The 17,294-nt window shown below is 36.2% G+C and overlaps 3 protein-coding genes across 7 annotated transcripts in view; 2 read left to right on the forward strand and 1 right to left on the reverse strand.

Moving 5' to 3' along the window:
• Positions 1-17,294, reverse strand: part of FAM114A1 (family with sequence similarity 114 member A1) — a 114,298-nt gene that overhangs the window by 80,647 nt on the left and 16,357 nt on the right. The window lies entirely within an intron of this gene.
• TLR6 (toll like receptor 6) overlaps positions 2,841-17,294 on the forward strand; it is a 43,527-nt gene continuing 29,073 nt past the window's right edge. Inside the window, exon 1 of one of the 2 annotated variants that reach the window (XM_042936610.1) lies at positions 2,841-2,927. The gene's annotated coding sequence lies outside the window, so the exon portion shown is untranslated. Of the gene's footprint in view, positions 2,928-16,757; positions 16,771-17,294 lie in introns of those variants that run through there. The other variant, XM_042936611.1, reaches the window with a different exon arrangement.
• The window catches only part of TLR1 (toll like receptor 1), a 47,538-nt gene continuing 33,093 nt past the window's right edge, over positions 2,850-17,294 (forward strand). The window contains exon 1 of the mRNA XM_042936618.1: positions 2,850-2,927. The gene's annotated coding sequence lies outside the window, so the exon portion shown is untranslated. The remainder of the gene's footprint in view (positions 2,928-17,294) is intronic.

The following is a 17,294-nucleotide window of genomic DNA, read 5'->3' on the forward strand; positions in this document are numbered from 1 at the left end:
GTGAGTTCAAGCCCTGCATCGGGCTATCTGCTGTCAGCACAGAGCCCACTTTGGATCATCTGTCCCCCTCTCTGTGTGCCCCTCCCCAGCTCATGTGTGCGTGCACCCGCGCGCATGTGCGTGCTCTCTCTCTCTCTCTCAAAAATAAGCATTAAAAAAAATGTAAAGCTGTTGGTAAACAAAAGTAATTGTTGATTGATTTTTCCAGGGAAAGGAAGGCCAGTGTTTTAAAAAGTAAAAATCATCAAAATAATGTTTTGCTTCTCTATTGGGATAGTATATTTGCCATTTTTAGACTGTTATTTTACCTATCCCACTATGACACTTTTGTTTTTAAAAAATAAAACGAATGCATGCAAATAGTAATAAAAAATTCAAAAGGGACAAAAGAGCATAAAATGGTGAATATAAAGCTCTCTCTCTGTTGGTTCTTCTGCTCAAAGGTAACACTTTCTTAATTATCCTCTCAGAAAAAAAAATATTTTTATGCATATATCAGCATAGGTATGTAGATTCTTGTATCAGTTTCCTGTGGCTATCATAACAATTTCCCATAAAATTGGGTGGCTTAAAACAGACATTCATTCTCTCACAGTTCTGGAGGCCAGAAGTCCAAAATCAAGGTGTTGACAGGGCTACCGGTTTCTGATGCAAAACTCCAATCTCTGCCCATTTTCTAGCCTGCTCCTCTCTCTCTCCTTCCCTCCTCTGTGTGTCTCTTAAGGATAGGTGGACGGCAGGCTGGGGTAGTGCTGAAGCACACAGATGCTGGTGCTAGACTGCATGTGGATTCAAACCCCAGCCCCACCGGTGACCAGCACGCACAACATTGATTGGACAGTTACCTGATTGCTCCTCCCCCAGTTTAAGTGAGGCTAATGATAGTACTTAACAGCATCTTTATGAGGGTTAAGTGAGGTAATATTTGTGAAGCACTCAGAACAATGCCTGGCAAGGAGATAACCTAAGTAAATAGACCAGATTTTATGAAAATGATAGCACGCTCTCCATACACTTCTGCACCTTGCTTTTCTTCACTTATTAGTGTATCCTGAAGTCTTTTCATCTCAACAAGGAAAAACGTAAGGCTTATATAGAATTCCAAAGCTCCTTAGTATTGTAACTTCTCTTGTGTTCCCTGTCCCACCCACTTTATATTCATTATCTTCCCTAAAAATCATAAGTACTCCCATTTTAGATAAATAAATGGAATCTTTGTGAGATTAAGTAATTTGCCCAAGACCACACAGCTAGTATTTGGCATTGTGAGTTCAGCCCAGTATGATCTGTTCCTCTGCCGTCCTGTCTTCCATGTTACCTGACTTCTGTGGGTTTTGTCATGTCCTTAAAGATGTTTCTCAGAATTATAACAGCTCCGAATAGCAGCATTATGAAATGTCCTAGTGAGGGTTTGTTAAGTCATTGTGCAATGTGACCAAATCTGCAGTGATGTGTCTGTGTGTGCGCACATGTTGTGTGTGTAAACATGTGTGTGTGTTTTCTTCAAGGCTTTAGTCCAGTGTTGCTTAAAACTCCCTTAAAACCCCAGCTGGCCCTTTTCTCCTCTGCCTGTTGCACAAAGCTGGTTTCCCAGTGTCACAGATACCCACTACTCCCTAGCTGTTTCCTTTGGTTGGTCCATCAGAGACCCATCGGCTCCTTGCTGACCCTCCCCACCTAAGAAGACTTCCTGTTATGTTTGATGACTAAGAATGAATAGTAAGAAGCTGGCCTTCCCTTCCTCCTGAAAGCAGAAGTGATTCTTATCCAAATGTCTCACTTCGTTATGGGTCAGACTGTAGGGTCTTAACTTATTTTTTGTATAGATGAGGTAATGCCAGACAGTGATTATAGAATGGTTATTTAACTCATATGTTCATTTCTTTACATATTAGTCTTGATTAAGTGGAAAGTCTGGGGAATTGGATATCCTGGCTGCCTAAAGTATCTGGTTAACCAGACACCTTCTTTTTGTATTAACCTTTGTTGATTGTTCTAAAATTATTCTAAATGGCCTTTAGAAAATTGATTTTTAGTCCTGCAGCATCTGTGTTATTATTCTAGAATTAAGAATTCATGCATTTAATAATACAAAATGTTGGGGGTGCCTGGGTGGCTCAGTCTGTTAAGCATCAGACTCTTGACTTCAGCTCAGGTCATGATCTCACAGTTCATGAGTTTGAGTCCCATGTCAGGCTCCTTGCTGACAGGGTGGAGTCTGCTTGGGATTCTAGCTCTCTCTCTCTCTCTCTGCCCCTCCCCCATTCTCTCTCTCTTTCTCTCAAAGTAAATAAACTTAAAAAGATAATAATACCCAATGTGGTCAGAATGTGGAGAAACAGGTTCACAACTTCCCCTAGATGTGGCTATATTATGTATCAACCACTAAACTTTCCTTGAAAGTTGATTTTTTAAAAAACAAATCTTGGACCTAAGCTAATTCTGCTTTAGAGTATCTTGTCCAGCTAAAATAATGCTCCAAAATTGCTTGATAATGGTGGGTTGCAATGATTTTTGGAAATATTAAATATCCTGATCATGGAAAACAGGCAGTATTCAATAACTTTCTCCTCTGGGTGACAATTTAACGTTCTGGCTGCACACTCTGCAGATAAACATTACCTTAGAAAAAGCATTTTTTTCTTCACACTGAAATTGTCATAAGTCGTGTGCTCATACGAATTTAAAAATTGGATTACTGTTTTAGTCTGTAGCCCAGGAAAATCTGCTGGCCCACATGCTTGTCACGTGACTGTTGAAAGGGAAATTCCTGTCTAGGAGTAATTCCAGGAAGGTCCAACAGATGGCAGAAAACGGTTTCTATGGTCCTGCTCTACTTCCACGAAGGACACGCAGTTTGTCAAGCACTTTTATCTTCCTGATCACTTAGAAGTTACTTTCTCTTCTTCTGAGAAGGAAACACGTTGGTAAGTAAAAAGGCTTTTATGGCTTTTTCAAATTGTGGAATAATTACTTCATATATGCAGGAAAATATCAACAATTACATAGGAAACAGTTACTAAAAAATGTTTCTTTGAAATATTTACAAGATGATTTTAGGTGTCTTTTTAAACATGTTGTGAACGTCCTTGGAATTCACAAGGCGGATAAAAAGTAGGGGGTCTTTTTATGACTGTCTTGAAAAGGTATAAAAATCACTAGCACTGCAGCCATAGTTCAGGGAAAAACAGGATGTTGGTTCTGTTTTCGTCTACATTTCTCATCACCTCTCTCCAGTTGCTCTCTTTCAGCGACATGCGCAGCAGTTTCTGCCGCTCCACAACTTATGTATTTTTATAGTAGGCACGGGCATTTGATCTTCCCCGCACACGGCACTGTATGTGTTCCTTGGTCTCTGTCACTAATGTAGGAGTATTTTGAAAGCAGTGCTGTTCACAGTTCTATCCCTGGCTCCTGCCGCCTGGCACAGTGCTGGCACGTAGTGCCCTCTGAATAAACATTTATTAAATGGAGGAAGTGGCAGGGACGGGTCTAGCCCTGATTTCTTCCAGGTCTCTTATCTAAACGTTGACAAATAAAGCAGTGTCTTTCTTGCGTATTTGCTAACTTGACTACGGACTCACACTTAACCTCACTTAGTATTTTTTCATCTTGTCTTTTTCATAGACTGAATTTTCATGGATCCTATCCACCACAGTTTCTTCCCCCTTGAAACAGGGCTTCTTCCATCTGTCTTTTTTCTCCCTCTTTTTATTTGATGCATTAAAGAAAAAAAAAAACGTTTACCTTTTATCTCTCTTTACTTCCTTTTAAAACAAATGATGAACTCTCTGAACTTCTGCTCCCTTTTTTCCCCTCTCCTTTATTTTTCTTAAATAGAAAAGCTCCTGACTGGCTTGTTAAGTGTATACACGAGGAATCACTTGAGGATATAAATGCCCTTGGAGGAATATTTGTGTTTGGGGGGCAGGATGCTCACAGGGTAGCTGGTCAGCTTTCCGACCAGGTGGCTAAGTTTCAGTCCCCTGAACAGACACCGTGGAGGGACCTCTGGGTGGGTTCCCATCCACAGCGTCAACTATCTAGCATCGTGTGGAAGACGTTTTCTGTATATGTCGATATCCCAAATAATACAGCATGCTTCTTTAAATATAAAATATTTTTACATTAGCTATATTTTGAGCTAAATCTTTTGAGTTAAAAACAGTTCAAAATTAAAAATTTTTCAAATATACACAAAAGTATAAGAAAGAAAATTAAATGTATCTATGATTCAGAGATGCAGAGATAATGACTGTTAACATCTGATATATTTCTTCCCATTCTTTTTCCCTAGGCTTTGTGTATTTTGTCAGATTTTATCACATTTTACAAAATTAGATCCTCCTACATGTACAATTTTATATTCTCTTATTCACTTAACATTATATTTATTTATAATTTATATTTAAAATAAATAGAAATAGAAATTATATTTATATAACATATTGCTTCAAAAGTGCAATATTTGAGGCTGCATGCTATCCCATGTTATAGGTTTAATAATTGATGAAACTATTTTCTACAGTAGACATTATCATTTTTTTCAATTTCTCATCACGCCAAGAGCATTTTCATAGCAATGTTTTTAGGTGTATTTCCGATAATTCCTTTAGAAGAAAATTCTGAAAAGTGGGATTGCTAAATTAAGGGTAGGCATGTTTTTAAGGAACTTATATATGTGACCAAATTGTCCTTCAGAAAGGTTGTACTAATTTTTCATTTCTGCCAGTAGTAAACAAGAGTTCTTATTTTAGTCCCACTTGCCAACGCTGCCTGTTATATTTTTGAATATTTCAAATTTGGCAGGTAACAATAATACCTCTTTTTTTAATCTTTAAGAAATAAAAAATCCCATTTGATTCACTTTATCTTTTTACGGTTAGAAATCTTAAATTATAGACATCCTAACATTCCATCTGTAAGTGCTTCATTTTATATCTCTAAAAGAAGGACATTTTCCTACATGACCAAAGAACATTATAAAAAATTAACATTTATTATTTTTTAATAGAATCTAATACTGGGTTCATCTTAAAATCCTTTCTCCCCTTGTTACTCAAGTGCCTTCTTTGCTGGGTCTGTCTAAACTGATCATGATTCATCTAGATGTTATGTCCTATTTTGTTTTAATGTGCATTTTGAAAAATTGAAGTATAGTTGATATACAATGTTACATTAGTTTTAGGCATACAACATAGTGATTCAACAAGTCTAAATGTTATGCTATACTCACTATAAGTGTAGTTACCATCTGTCACCATAAAACCCTATTATAGTAACATTGACTATATTTCCTAAGCTGTACCTGTTATCACCTTGACTTATTCATTCTGTAACTGGAAGACAATACCTCCCACTCCACTTCACCCATTTGCCCATCTCCCCACCCTCTCCCCTCCGGCAGCCACCAGTTTGTTCTCTGTATTTATGGGTCTGTTTTCTACTTTTTGTTTGTTTATTCATTTGTTTTGTTTTTTAGAGTCCACATATAAGTGAAATCATATGATATGTGTCTTTCTCTGTCTGACTTACTTCACTTAGCATTATAGATCCATTCATGTTGTTGCAAATGTCAAGTAATAATTATGGTTGAGTCACAATTCCATTGTATAAATATACCACATCTTCTTTATCCATTCATCTATGGTTGGACATGTGAGTTGCTTTCATATCTTGGCTTTTATAAATAATGTTGCAATAAACATAGAGTGCATTTTTATTTTTTTGTGAGATTGGGCATAATTCATATTATTAACTATTGATTTTGAATTTTTTGGTAAATGTTCTGAGCAAATAATGTGTTCTTCTTAATTTTGATTGTTGAAAATTAAAAAAATACAGGTAACAGCTAAAAGGAAAATAAAATTCCCTTATAATCCTACCATGTAGAGATGATTACTATTAATATCTTGATATGTATCTTAATTTTTCCACATATATCTACACGTATTTATTGCTACCTGTTTAAAAAAATAAACTTTATGTCACTTACATAAAGATAGTAGCAATTTCCCATGGAATTAGATTTTCATTATTTTTAAAGGCCATGTAGTCATATTTAGTTAAATGGAGATAGTAATGATTTATTTGACAACCCACTATTTTTAGACAGATTTCTTTTTCAAAAAATAATTTATTTTGTACTGACTGCTTTATCATACTCTTTTACTGGTTCTAACAGTTTTTCCATTACTTCTCTTGGATTTTACACACTAACAATCATATAATCTAAAAAGAGTGATATTTTTATTTTCTGCATTCCTGTATTTCTGTCTCTCATTTCCCTTTCACCTTAATTGCAATGGCTAGAACTTCTAGAACAGTGTTAAATAACAGTGGGCATCTTTGACATTGAATGTAACAGAAATGCCTTTAAGTTAGATACTTAATATATTTTTCATCAGGTTTTCAAAGTATCTCTTCTTTCTTTTTTTAATGTTATTTTTGAAAGAGAGAGAGAGACAGAGAGAGAGAGAGAGAGACAGAGACAGAGTGTGAGTGGGGGTGGGGCAGAGAGCAAGGGAGACACAGAATCCCAAGCAGGTTCCAGGCTCTTAGCTGTCAGCACAGAGCCCTATGTGGGCTCAAATTCACAAACCCCAAGATCATGACATGAGCCAAAGCTGGATGCTCAACTGACTGAGGCACTCAGGTGCCCCCATTTTTTTCTTTTAAAAATTTTTAAATGTTTATTTTTTAGAGACAGAGACCTAGCGTGAGCAGGGAAGGGACAGAGAGAGAGGGAGATACAGAATCGAAAACAGGCTCCAGGTTCTGAGCTGTCAGCACAGCCTGAGGCAGAGTTTGAACTCACAAACCCCAAGATCATGATCGGAGCTGAAGTCAGATGCTTAACCCACTGAGCCACCCAGGTGCCCCTCAACGTATCTTTTCAATATCTACTTTAATTAAAGTTGTATATTTGGTCAAAGATGAATGCTAAATTTAACAAGTAAATTTTTAACATCCATGGAGATGCTCATCTGTTCTTTTCCTTTTATCTATTGATGTGTTATTGTCATAGATTTGCTAATAATAAGCCATTCTTAAAATATTAGAAACATATTAATTAATCATTATGTGCTATTCCTTCAGTACAGTGCTAGATGGATTAGGGTTTCTTCATTCTAAGCTTCTCCCCACCCTCAAATGATTGGAGTTTGTCTCTTTTGTTGTATTTTCTTTTTTTTTTTTATTAAAATTTTTTTTTAACGTTTATTTATTTTTGAGACAGAGCATGAGCGGGGGAGGGTCAGAGAGAGAGGGAGACACAGAATCCGAAACAGGCTCCAGGCTCTGAGCGGTCAGCACAGAGCCCAACGTGGGGCTTGAACTCACGTCCTGCGAGATCATGACCTGAGCCAAAGTCAGACGCTTAACCAACTGAGCCACCCAGGCGCCCCTCTTTTGTTGTATTTTCTAATAATTACTCTTAATTTTATAATATACATACTTAAACTTGTATTTTTCTTGAATTAGCACTTTTAATTAACTTGTCTCTATCTATAGATTCTCGTCAATCAGGCAAGGATCACAACATACTTGCAGTTCACTCTTTCCCTCTCCCCCACTGTCTACTAATTCCCTTGTAATTATTGGCAATTTTAGTTCCAGATCATTATTAAAATTTTTGTCATCAATACTGATTGGAATTTAGCAATAAACTTTCCTACTTTCTTTGCAAAATATTCATGCTAGCATCCCTGTTATGGCTTTTTGGGGGCTGGGGTGATAAAGTTATCAGCTTATTTTTCAGAGGATAGTCTATCCTCTGGTAATTCAGATGGTGGATCTGTCTTGCATGTCTTTTAGTATTTCTTTCATATATTCCATCTCTTATGCTTCTTGTACTATGTTTTGGGGAAATTCCTCTTCTTGGTCTTCTCACGAATTCTCACATCAGCATTGCTACTCTACAATTCAACTCATTTAATGAGTTTTCTATTTCAATGATTAAGTTTTTAATTTCTATGATTCCTACTCCATTCTTTTTTAGAATTCTTCTCTCTCTCTTAGGATATCATTATCAATCAGTCCTCAGTATCTGAGGATAACATTGATAGTTTCCTTGGGTGTTAACTTCTCTTGTATCTTGAGTCTGGTTACTTTCTATTATGGTGTTTGTTTTGTAAGTGCCATGCTTTTTGATTGTGCAACCCCAAATGTGGTTGAGGCTCCATATCAAACTGCTTCTTGATCTGTTTTCACAGCCTATTTATCAGGAGGGTGGACCAATGTAGTCTGTATTAATTTTATGTTGCTGCTATAGCAAATTACTGCAAACTTAGTGGCTTAAAAAACACATTTATTATCTTACAGCTCTGTAAGTTAGTACTCCAACATAAGTCTTTTTGGGCGTATATAAAGGTGTTGACAAGATTACATTTCTTCCGGAGGCTCTAGAGGAAAATGCATTTACTTGCCTTTTTGAGCTTCTGAATGCTACCTGCATTTCTTGGGTCATGGCCCCTTCCTCATGGCAGCTCAAGTCCTTCTTACATCACATCACTCTGACCTCTTCTTCTGCCTCCCTCTTTAGTTTTTAAGGACCCTTGTGATTACATTGGTTCCACTTGAATAATCCAGGATAACCCTCTTATTTTAAGGTCAGCAGATTAATGAATTTAATTCCATTTTCAGCTCCAATTCCCTTTTTCCATGTAATAGAATATTCACAAGTTCTGGGATGAAGAGTTGGACATCCTTTGGAAGTTAGTACTCTATCATAGTCCAATCTGCTTGTGGATCTCAGAGACTTTTCTTGGTTTCAGTTTCCCTAAAGACTTTTCTTTCTTTTCTTCCTGTGTGTGCGTATTTTTCCACAATCATTCTGGGGATTTAGAGCAAGAGGAGAAGATTAAAGTATGTGCATATCACCCTGTTGACTCTCATACTTTCTAATGTTTGCAATTGAAAACGCAATGTTTTTGATGCAGAAAATGTTTAGGACATTTAAAAAAAATGGTTTAAAAAGTTTATTGTGGGGTGCCTGGGTGGCTCAGTCAGTTAAGTGTCTGACTTTTGGTTTTGGCTCAGGTCATGATCTCATCGTTTGTGAGTTCTAGCCCCACATTGGGCTTTGTGCTGACAGTGTGTGGAGCATACTTGAGATTCTCTCTCTCCCTCTCTCTCTGCCCCTCCCCCACTCACTCTCACTGCTTCTCTCTCAAAAATAAATAAATAAACTTTTTAAAAAATTTTATTTTTTACCCAAAAATATGACTTTGACAATTTCTGCTTTGGGGTATTTATTAAAAAATTTGACTTAAGAATCAATATTAGTAAAATGCTCCATGAAATCTGGGGACTTAGATATATAATATACTTTTTTTTTATAGAGTCTAAGTCTCTATTAAATCCTTTATTATTTCATCCAAATCCTCCTATGATTGTCTTATGCTGTTTGATCTAATTGTAACCCAAAGAAATGCACTAAATGTTTTCACTATCAATATCTCCTTGTGTTTTTAGCATTTTTACTTTGTAAATTTTGATGCAGTTATTCACTGTGTAAGTGTTCTTATCTGTTATATTTTCATGGTGGGCTATTTATTTTTACCAGCCTGAAGTAGTAGCCTCTTTTACTCTCATTGCCCAATTCTCTGATACTTTGACCTAATGGAGTATTATATATACAAACTGTAATTTCTGATGATACGGCTCCCTAGTGTTCTTATCTTTAACCCCTTTACAAGTATCATATGGCTTGCACATCTCAGAATGTAATATGTACCCTCAAGTCCCTCCCTACTTCTTTTCCCCCCAGTTTTATTGAGATAATTAACATACAACACTATAAATTTAAGATCTGCAACATAATTGTGTATATATGACCACTGCAAAATGGTCACCACAGTAACGTTAGTTAACACATCCATCACCTCACATAATGATCTTTTATTTTTGGTTGTAAGAATCTACTCCATTAGCAACTCTCAAGTATATAATACACTGCTGTTAACTATAATCACCAGGCTGCACATTAGATCCCCAGAACTCATTCATCCTTATATCTGGAAGTTTTTAACCTTTGACCAACATCTCCTCATTTCCCCTGTCCCCCAGACCTTAGCAACCCCTTCCCTTTCTACTATCTGTTAGGCTTTTTTAGATTCTACATATGAGTGAGATCATACAGTGTTTATTTTCTCTGTCTGACTTTATTTCCCTTGGCCTAATGCCCTTAAGGTCCACCCATGTTGTCAAAAATGGCAGAATATCTTTCTTTTAATGACTAAATAATATTCCATTATATCTATTTCTATCTTTCTCTAAATATCTCACATTTTCTTTACCTATTTATCTGTCAGTGGATGCCTATGTTGTTTGCGTGCCTTGGCTATTGTGAACGATGCTGCAATGAGTATGGGGATGCATGGTTTTCAAGACAGTGATTTCATTGCTTTCAGATATATGCCCAGAAATGGGATTGCTGGATCAGATGGCAATTCTATTTTTAATGTTTTGAGGAAAAAATTAAACATTAAAATGGAAACTCCTTACTGTTTTCCACAATAGCTATACCAATTTACATTCCCACCACGGTGCACAAGGGTTCCCCTTTCTCAACATCTTTGTCAATACAGGTTACCTTTTGTCTTTTTGATAATGTCCATTCAAACAAGTGTGAGGTGATAGTTCATTGTGGTTTTGATTTTCATTTTCCTGCTGATAGTGACAATGAGCATCTTCTGATATACCAGTTGGCTATTTGTATGTCTTCTTTAGAAAAATTTCTAGGGGCGCCTGGGTGGTGCAGTCGGTTAAGCGTCCGACTTCAGCCAGGTCACGATCTCGCGGTCCGTGAGTTCGAGCCCCGCGTCAGGTTCTGGGCTGATGGCTCGGAGCCTGGAGCCTGTTTCCGATTCTGTGTCTCCCTCTCTCTCTGCCCCTCCCCCGTTCATGCTCTGTCTCTCTCTGTCCCAAAAATAAATAAAAAACGTTGAAAAAAAAATTAAAAAAAAAAATTTCTATTCAGGTCTTCTGTCCATTTTTTAATAAAATTATTTAAAAATTTTTATTATTACTATTACTATTATTATTATTATTAGCTATTGAGCTGTATGAGTGACTTATATATTTTGGATATTAATCCCTTTTCATATATTTGTTTTTTTTTGTTTTTGTTTCCTATAAAACATAGGCAGATGGTGTCAGATCCAAAAAATTATTGCCAAGACCAATGTAAGGAAGATTTCCCTCCATGTTTTCTTTTAGCAGTTTTATGATTTCAGGTCTTATAGTTAAGTTTTTAATCCATTTGGAGTACTTTTTTTTGTAAGGGGGGTAAGATAGGAGTCCACTTCTTTAATATGTGCATATATCCAGTTTTCCCAGCACTATTCACTGAAGAGACTATACTTTCCTTATCAAGTATTTTTAACTCTCTTGCCAAATATTAGTTGACTGTGTATGCATGGGTTTATTTCTAGACTCTTGATTCTGTTCCATACTATTTGTCTGTTTTTATGCTAATAACATACAATACCATACTGTTTTGATTAGTACAGCTTTGTAGTATAGTTTGAAATCAGGAAGTGTAATGCCTCTAGCTTTATTCTGTCTTAGGGCTGCTCTGGATGGTTGGAGTCTTTTGTAATTTCATATGAATTTTAGAATTCTTTTTTCTGATTTTGTTAAAAATGCCATTGGAAATTTAAGAGATTGCACTGAGTCTGTAGATGACTTTGGGTAATGTGGACATTTTAACAATTTAACAATTTGAAGAATTTACCAATTCTGATCCATGAATATGGGTATCTTTTTATTTATTTGTGTCTTCTTCAACTTCTTTCATCAAAGTCTTATAATTTTCAGTATACGGGTCTTTCACCTCCTTGGTTAAAATTATTCCTAGGTATTTTATTCTTTTTGATGCATTTGTAAATGGGATTGTTTTATTTCTTTCTTTTTCAAATAGTTTGTTCATGAATAGATATGCAACCGTTTGTAAGTTGGTTTTGTATCCTGCAACTTTACTGAATTTAATAGTTCTTGGAGTTTTTTTTTTTTTATGAAGTCTTTCAGACTCTCTACATGAAAGATCATACATCTGCAAACAGAGATATGTGAACAGAAAGAGGAATAAAATTCTTTCCCACCCTTTGTCAGGAAGTCTATTTTCCTGAGACAAAGGTAGAGTATACCATGTTTTCCTTAATATATTCCTGATACCTCTCATGAGTGTAGATGCTTTTGGATCCCTCCATTAATTTTCTACCCTTCTTTGTTTTTGGTGGCAAGGTGAGTTTTAAAAGTTTCTGTGTTTTCATGGCTGTTTTGCTGGCAATTGGGAGAGGTTCTACAAGAGAAGAAGTGAGGGACTTTTAACCATATGCCATTTTGTAATGAAATTCTCCAACCCAGAAGAGTTTTACTTTTTTCAAAGACTGGTTAATTGAAACACTACTTATCTCAACTATTTTACTATTTCCAATATACCCTTAGATGATGAACAGTGGGTCCTTTTGTTAATAAAACTGAGCAACAAGTAGTCAAAAATCTGCTTTCAATTATTCCTGCTACACGAGGTCCTACTTAAGAAATGTTGTTGTCTGCTCTTGTCTCCTGGGAGCTTCTAGATGTTTACTTGTGCAGATCACCTCCTGAATGGGGTAGAGTGAACCTCACATTCCAACCGTTTGTACCAGTTCCAAGTATGGGGTCTGTGGGTTCATGCACCAGCCTCCACCTGTCAGACAGTAATCTTTCCTCATTCACTTAGCATCAGTGTCATGAATATCATTGTCTGTAATTTGTCATAGTACAGTGAAACTTTCTGGGCTCTGGAAAAGCTGTTATCTCTTATATACAGCAGCTCCAAATTTACATGCTTTCTGACTTCTTCATTGTACTTTTTAATATCTCTCTAGCTTTTCCTGTTTTTTTCAGTGTGTCAGCTGTAGGAACTTGATGTATTCAGATTATCATGTCTCTCTCAATTTGTTGCTTTCAGTCTGATATGAGTTGGAAAAAACACATATCCATTTTTATGGGAATTGTGTCAATGAATGAGATCCTATGACTAAAAAAAAAAATTCCTGTGTCCACAAAGAGTAGAGTATATGTTATCTTGTCTACCTTTTCCCGGTTTGTAAGAATACTTCTAACGTCTACCTGTAGGTGGTTCCCAGGCAGGTGTGGTTGTGGGCGCTCCAGTGTATGTGCAGGATGCTGCCCAGGGGCCATCCCAGCTGCCATTGCTGCTTTTAGGATACTGCAGTTAGAGTTAGGCAGCTGTGGAGCCCCATCTGTCCTGCTAGCTTGTGTTCCCTGCAGGAGCTCATAAATTATTTTCCACGCAGATCAGAGCTGGAATGGTATAGACTCATGAGTGTATTTCTTAGTTTCTGAGACTAGCTTCTTGCTTGCCCTTTTGCACAATTATATCCCCACCCCTTTGTCTCAGTCACAAGCATGGGATCTGTGGGCTGGTGTGCCTGCTTCCACCCCTTCACCAGTCATGAATGCCCAGTTTGGACTATATTAATCATATCTTTTCAAATGGCTCCATAAACAGTGGTATCACCTGTGTCAGCCCAGCCACAACTGGTTTTGGTGAGGTGCAAGTCATGGAGGTGGAGGGAGTAGGTGTTTCTTCCTTGTGACACAAACTTGGTCTTATTCCAATCTTCACCCTCACAAAAGGACTTATCCTGTCATGTGCCACAGAGATTTAGCCATCAAGCCACAGGTAGATTGGCTTTCCAACCTGTCACCCACCTTCCTCTCTGTTCCTTTTATCTCATGTTGCCCTGGCCAAACTGGGTTGAGGATCTGAAAGTCTGGCCAGTGGTGGGCATGGCTTCACAATGACCACGATGAGTTTTTCTCAGGCTCACCTAGTCATTCAGACTCACAGCCCCAATAGGCTACACTTGGTCCATTTTTCTCAGAAAGATATAGGAGAGGAAATACAACACAGGCTTCCTACTTTTGTACTTCTAGTTCATACACGGTCCTTTTAACATGGATGCTGTTTACCATTCAAGAGTCATTTTACCCAAAAGTAATGTTTTTGGTAACACAGTGGACATTTTACATGTGTCATATTTTCAGAAAAGAGCTAGAAAGTTAATCCTATGTAAGATTAGTCACTAGAGAAAGAGATAAATGGGTTTGTTAACCTTTCGCCCATGAGAAGTCATGGGTTGTAGCAGATGGCAGAGTTATGGCCAAATTGAATACTGGTGTAGACTCTTGAGAATGTCTTGTAGTTTCTGGCAATAGCTCTTTGATTGCCCTTTTGTACAATTTTAGATTCTCAAAAGGAGTGATATAATATTTTGGAGGGATAAAAGGACTGCCCTTTAAAAGAGAATAAAGTATTCTCTGAGTCCAAAGAAAAGAGACCATAGTCACATAGTTAACTTCTAAGACAGTTGATTTAAGCCTTTGTCTAGTAAGTCAATGCCCATGTTTCTTCAGAAACCATTTATATTAACTTCTTCTCCTTTTTTATCCAATTTTTAAAGTCCTTTGTGATTTTATTTTTGTGTTCGGTGTAAGAAGTGGTCCAGTTTTCCCAACACCATTTGCTGAATAGACTGTCTTCTCCTCATTGTATATTCCTGCCTCCTTTATTGTAAATGAATGGGCCATGTAAATGTGGGTTTATTTCTGGGCTCTCTATTCTGCTCTATTGATCTATGTGTCTATTTTTGTGCCCGTATCGTTTTGGGTTTTTTTGTTTTCTTTCTTTCTTTCTTTCTTTCTTTCTTTCTTTCTTTCTTTCTTTCTTTCTTTCTTTCTTCTACTAAAGCTTTGCAGTGTATTTTGAAATCTAACACTGTGATACCTCTGCTTTGTTCTTCTTTCTCAAGATTTCTTTGGCTATTCAGGGTCTTTTGTTGTTCCATACAAATTTTCATATTATTTGTTCTAGTTCTATGAAAAATGATGTTGGCATATTGCACTAAATCTGTAGATTGCCTTGGGTAGTATGGACATTTTAACAGTATTGATTCTTCCAATCCATAAGCATTGAATATCTTTTAATTTTTTTGTGTCATCTTCACTTTCTTTCATCAATGTTTTATAGTTTTTAGAGTGCAGACCTTTCACCTTCTTGATTAAGGTTATTCCTAGGTATTTTATTATTTTTGGTACAATTATAAATGGTATTGTTATTCTTAATTTCCAATTGTACAGCATAGAAGAAATGGATAAAATCCATTTGTAATAACCTACTGAAACAGAATCAGGAAGAAGAAAATGTGAATAGACTGCTAGCAATAAAATTGGATCAGTAATCAAAAAACTCCCAACAAACAAAAGTTCAGGACCAGATGGCTTCACAGATGAATTCTAGCAAACTTTAAAGAAGAGTTAATATCTAGTCTTCTCAAACTATTCCAAAAATAGAAGAGGAAGAAAAGTTTCAAAATTCATTCTATGAGACCAATGTTACCCTGTTATCAAAACCAGATAAAGACACTAAAAAAAGAGAGAACTACAACCCAGTATCTCTGATGAACACAGATGCAAAAGTCCTCAACAGAATATTAGCAAACTGAATCCAATAATACACTGAAAAAAAATCATTGACCACTATCAAATGGGATTTATTCCAGGGATTAAGTGTGGTTCAGTATTTGCAAATCAATCAGTGTGATACATCACATCAATGAGAGAAAGGATAAAACCATAGGATCATCTTAATAGACGCAGAAAAAGCATTTGACAAAGTATAACATCAATTCATGATGAAAACTGTCATCACAGTGGGTTTACAGAGAAAATACCTCAGCCTAATAAAGACCTTATATAAAAAACCCACAGCTAACATCATACTCAATGGTGAAAAACTGAGACCTTTTCCTCTAAGATCAGGAACAAGTCAAGGATGTCCACTCTCACCACTTTTATTCAACATGGTACTGGAAGTCCTAGCCACAGCAATCAGACAAGAAAAGGAAATAAAAGGAATCCAAATTGGCAAGGAAGAAGTACAATTTTCACTATTTGTCATGACATGGTACTATATATAGAAAACCCTAAAGAGTCCAACCAAAAATTACTAGAATTGATAAATGAATTCAGTAAAGTCACAGGATACAAAATTAATATACAGAAATTTTGATGCATTTCTATATACTTCTCTGTTTAAATTAATGGACTCTATTTTTTTAGAGCAGTTTTAGTTTTACAGAAAAATTGAGTAAATAGTTCAGAAAGTTCTCATGTACCCCTTCTCGGGTACTAGACAGTTTTTCCTATTACAACATTTTGCATTAGTGTGGTATATTATATAATAGATATATTAGTATTAACTAAAGTCCATAATTTACATTTGGATTCAGCCTTTGTGTTATATAGTTATGTGGGCTTTGAAAAATGCATAAGGTCATATATCCACAATTATAATATCATATGGAAGGAACAGTTTTACTGTACTAAAAATCCTCTGTGCCCTGGTTATTCATCCCTTCCTCTCCAAAACCCTAAAAACCACTGATCTTTTTATCTTTAGTTTTGCCTTTTTAAGAATGTCATAGAGTTGGAATTATACAGCATGTAGCCTTTTCAGATTTGTTTCTTTTACTTAGAAATATGCCTTCTGGTTCTTCTATGACTCTTTGTGGTTTGATCACTTATTTCTCTTCAGGACTGAATAACATCCCATTGTTTGGATATACCACAGTTTGTTTACCTTTCAACCCACTGAAGGACATCTTGTTGCTTTCAGTTTTGGGGAGTTATGAATAAAGCTGCTACAAACATCTACATGCAAGCTTTTTTTGTGGACTAGATTTTCAATTCATTTGGGTAAATACCTAGGATTGTAATTGCCAGATAATATGGTAAGAGTGCACTTAAGAAACTGTCAGACTGTCTTCCAAAATGTCTGTACCATTTTGAATTCCCACCAAAAATGAATGAGAATCACTGTTGCTCCATACCCTTACCAATATTTGGTGTTGTTTCAGGATTTTGGCCATTTTAATGGGTGTGTAATGGTATCTCATTGTTTTAATTTGCAATTCTCTGGTGACATCTGACATTGAGTATCTTTTCATATGCTTATTTGCTATTTGATGAGGTCTCTGTTCAGATCTTTTCCCCATTTTTAAATTGTGTTATTTTCTTATCGCTGAATTCAAGAGTTCATTGTATATTTTGGACACAAGTCCTTTATCAGATATGTGTTGTGTAAATATTTTCTCCCAGCCAGTGGCTTGTTTTTTCATTGCCTGAATTGTGTCTTTTGCAAAGTAGAAAAATTTAATTTTAATGAAGTCCAATTTAACAATGTTTTCTTTGATGGATTGTGCTTTTGATGTTGTGTCTAA

This window comes from Panthera leo, chromosome B1 (assembly GCF_018350215.1).
Source record: "Panthera leo isolate Ple1 chromosome B1, P.leo_Ple1_pat1.1, whole genome shotgun sequence".
In the NCBI taxonomy this organism is placed as follows: Eukaryota; Metazoa; Chordata; class Mammalia; order Carnivora; family Felidae; genus Panthera; species Panthera leo.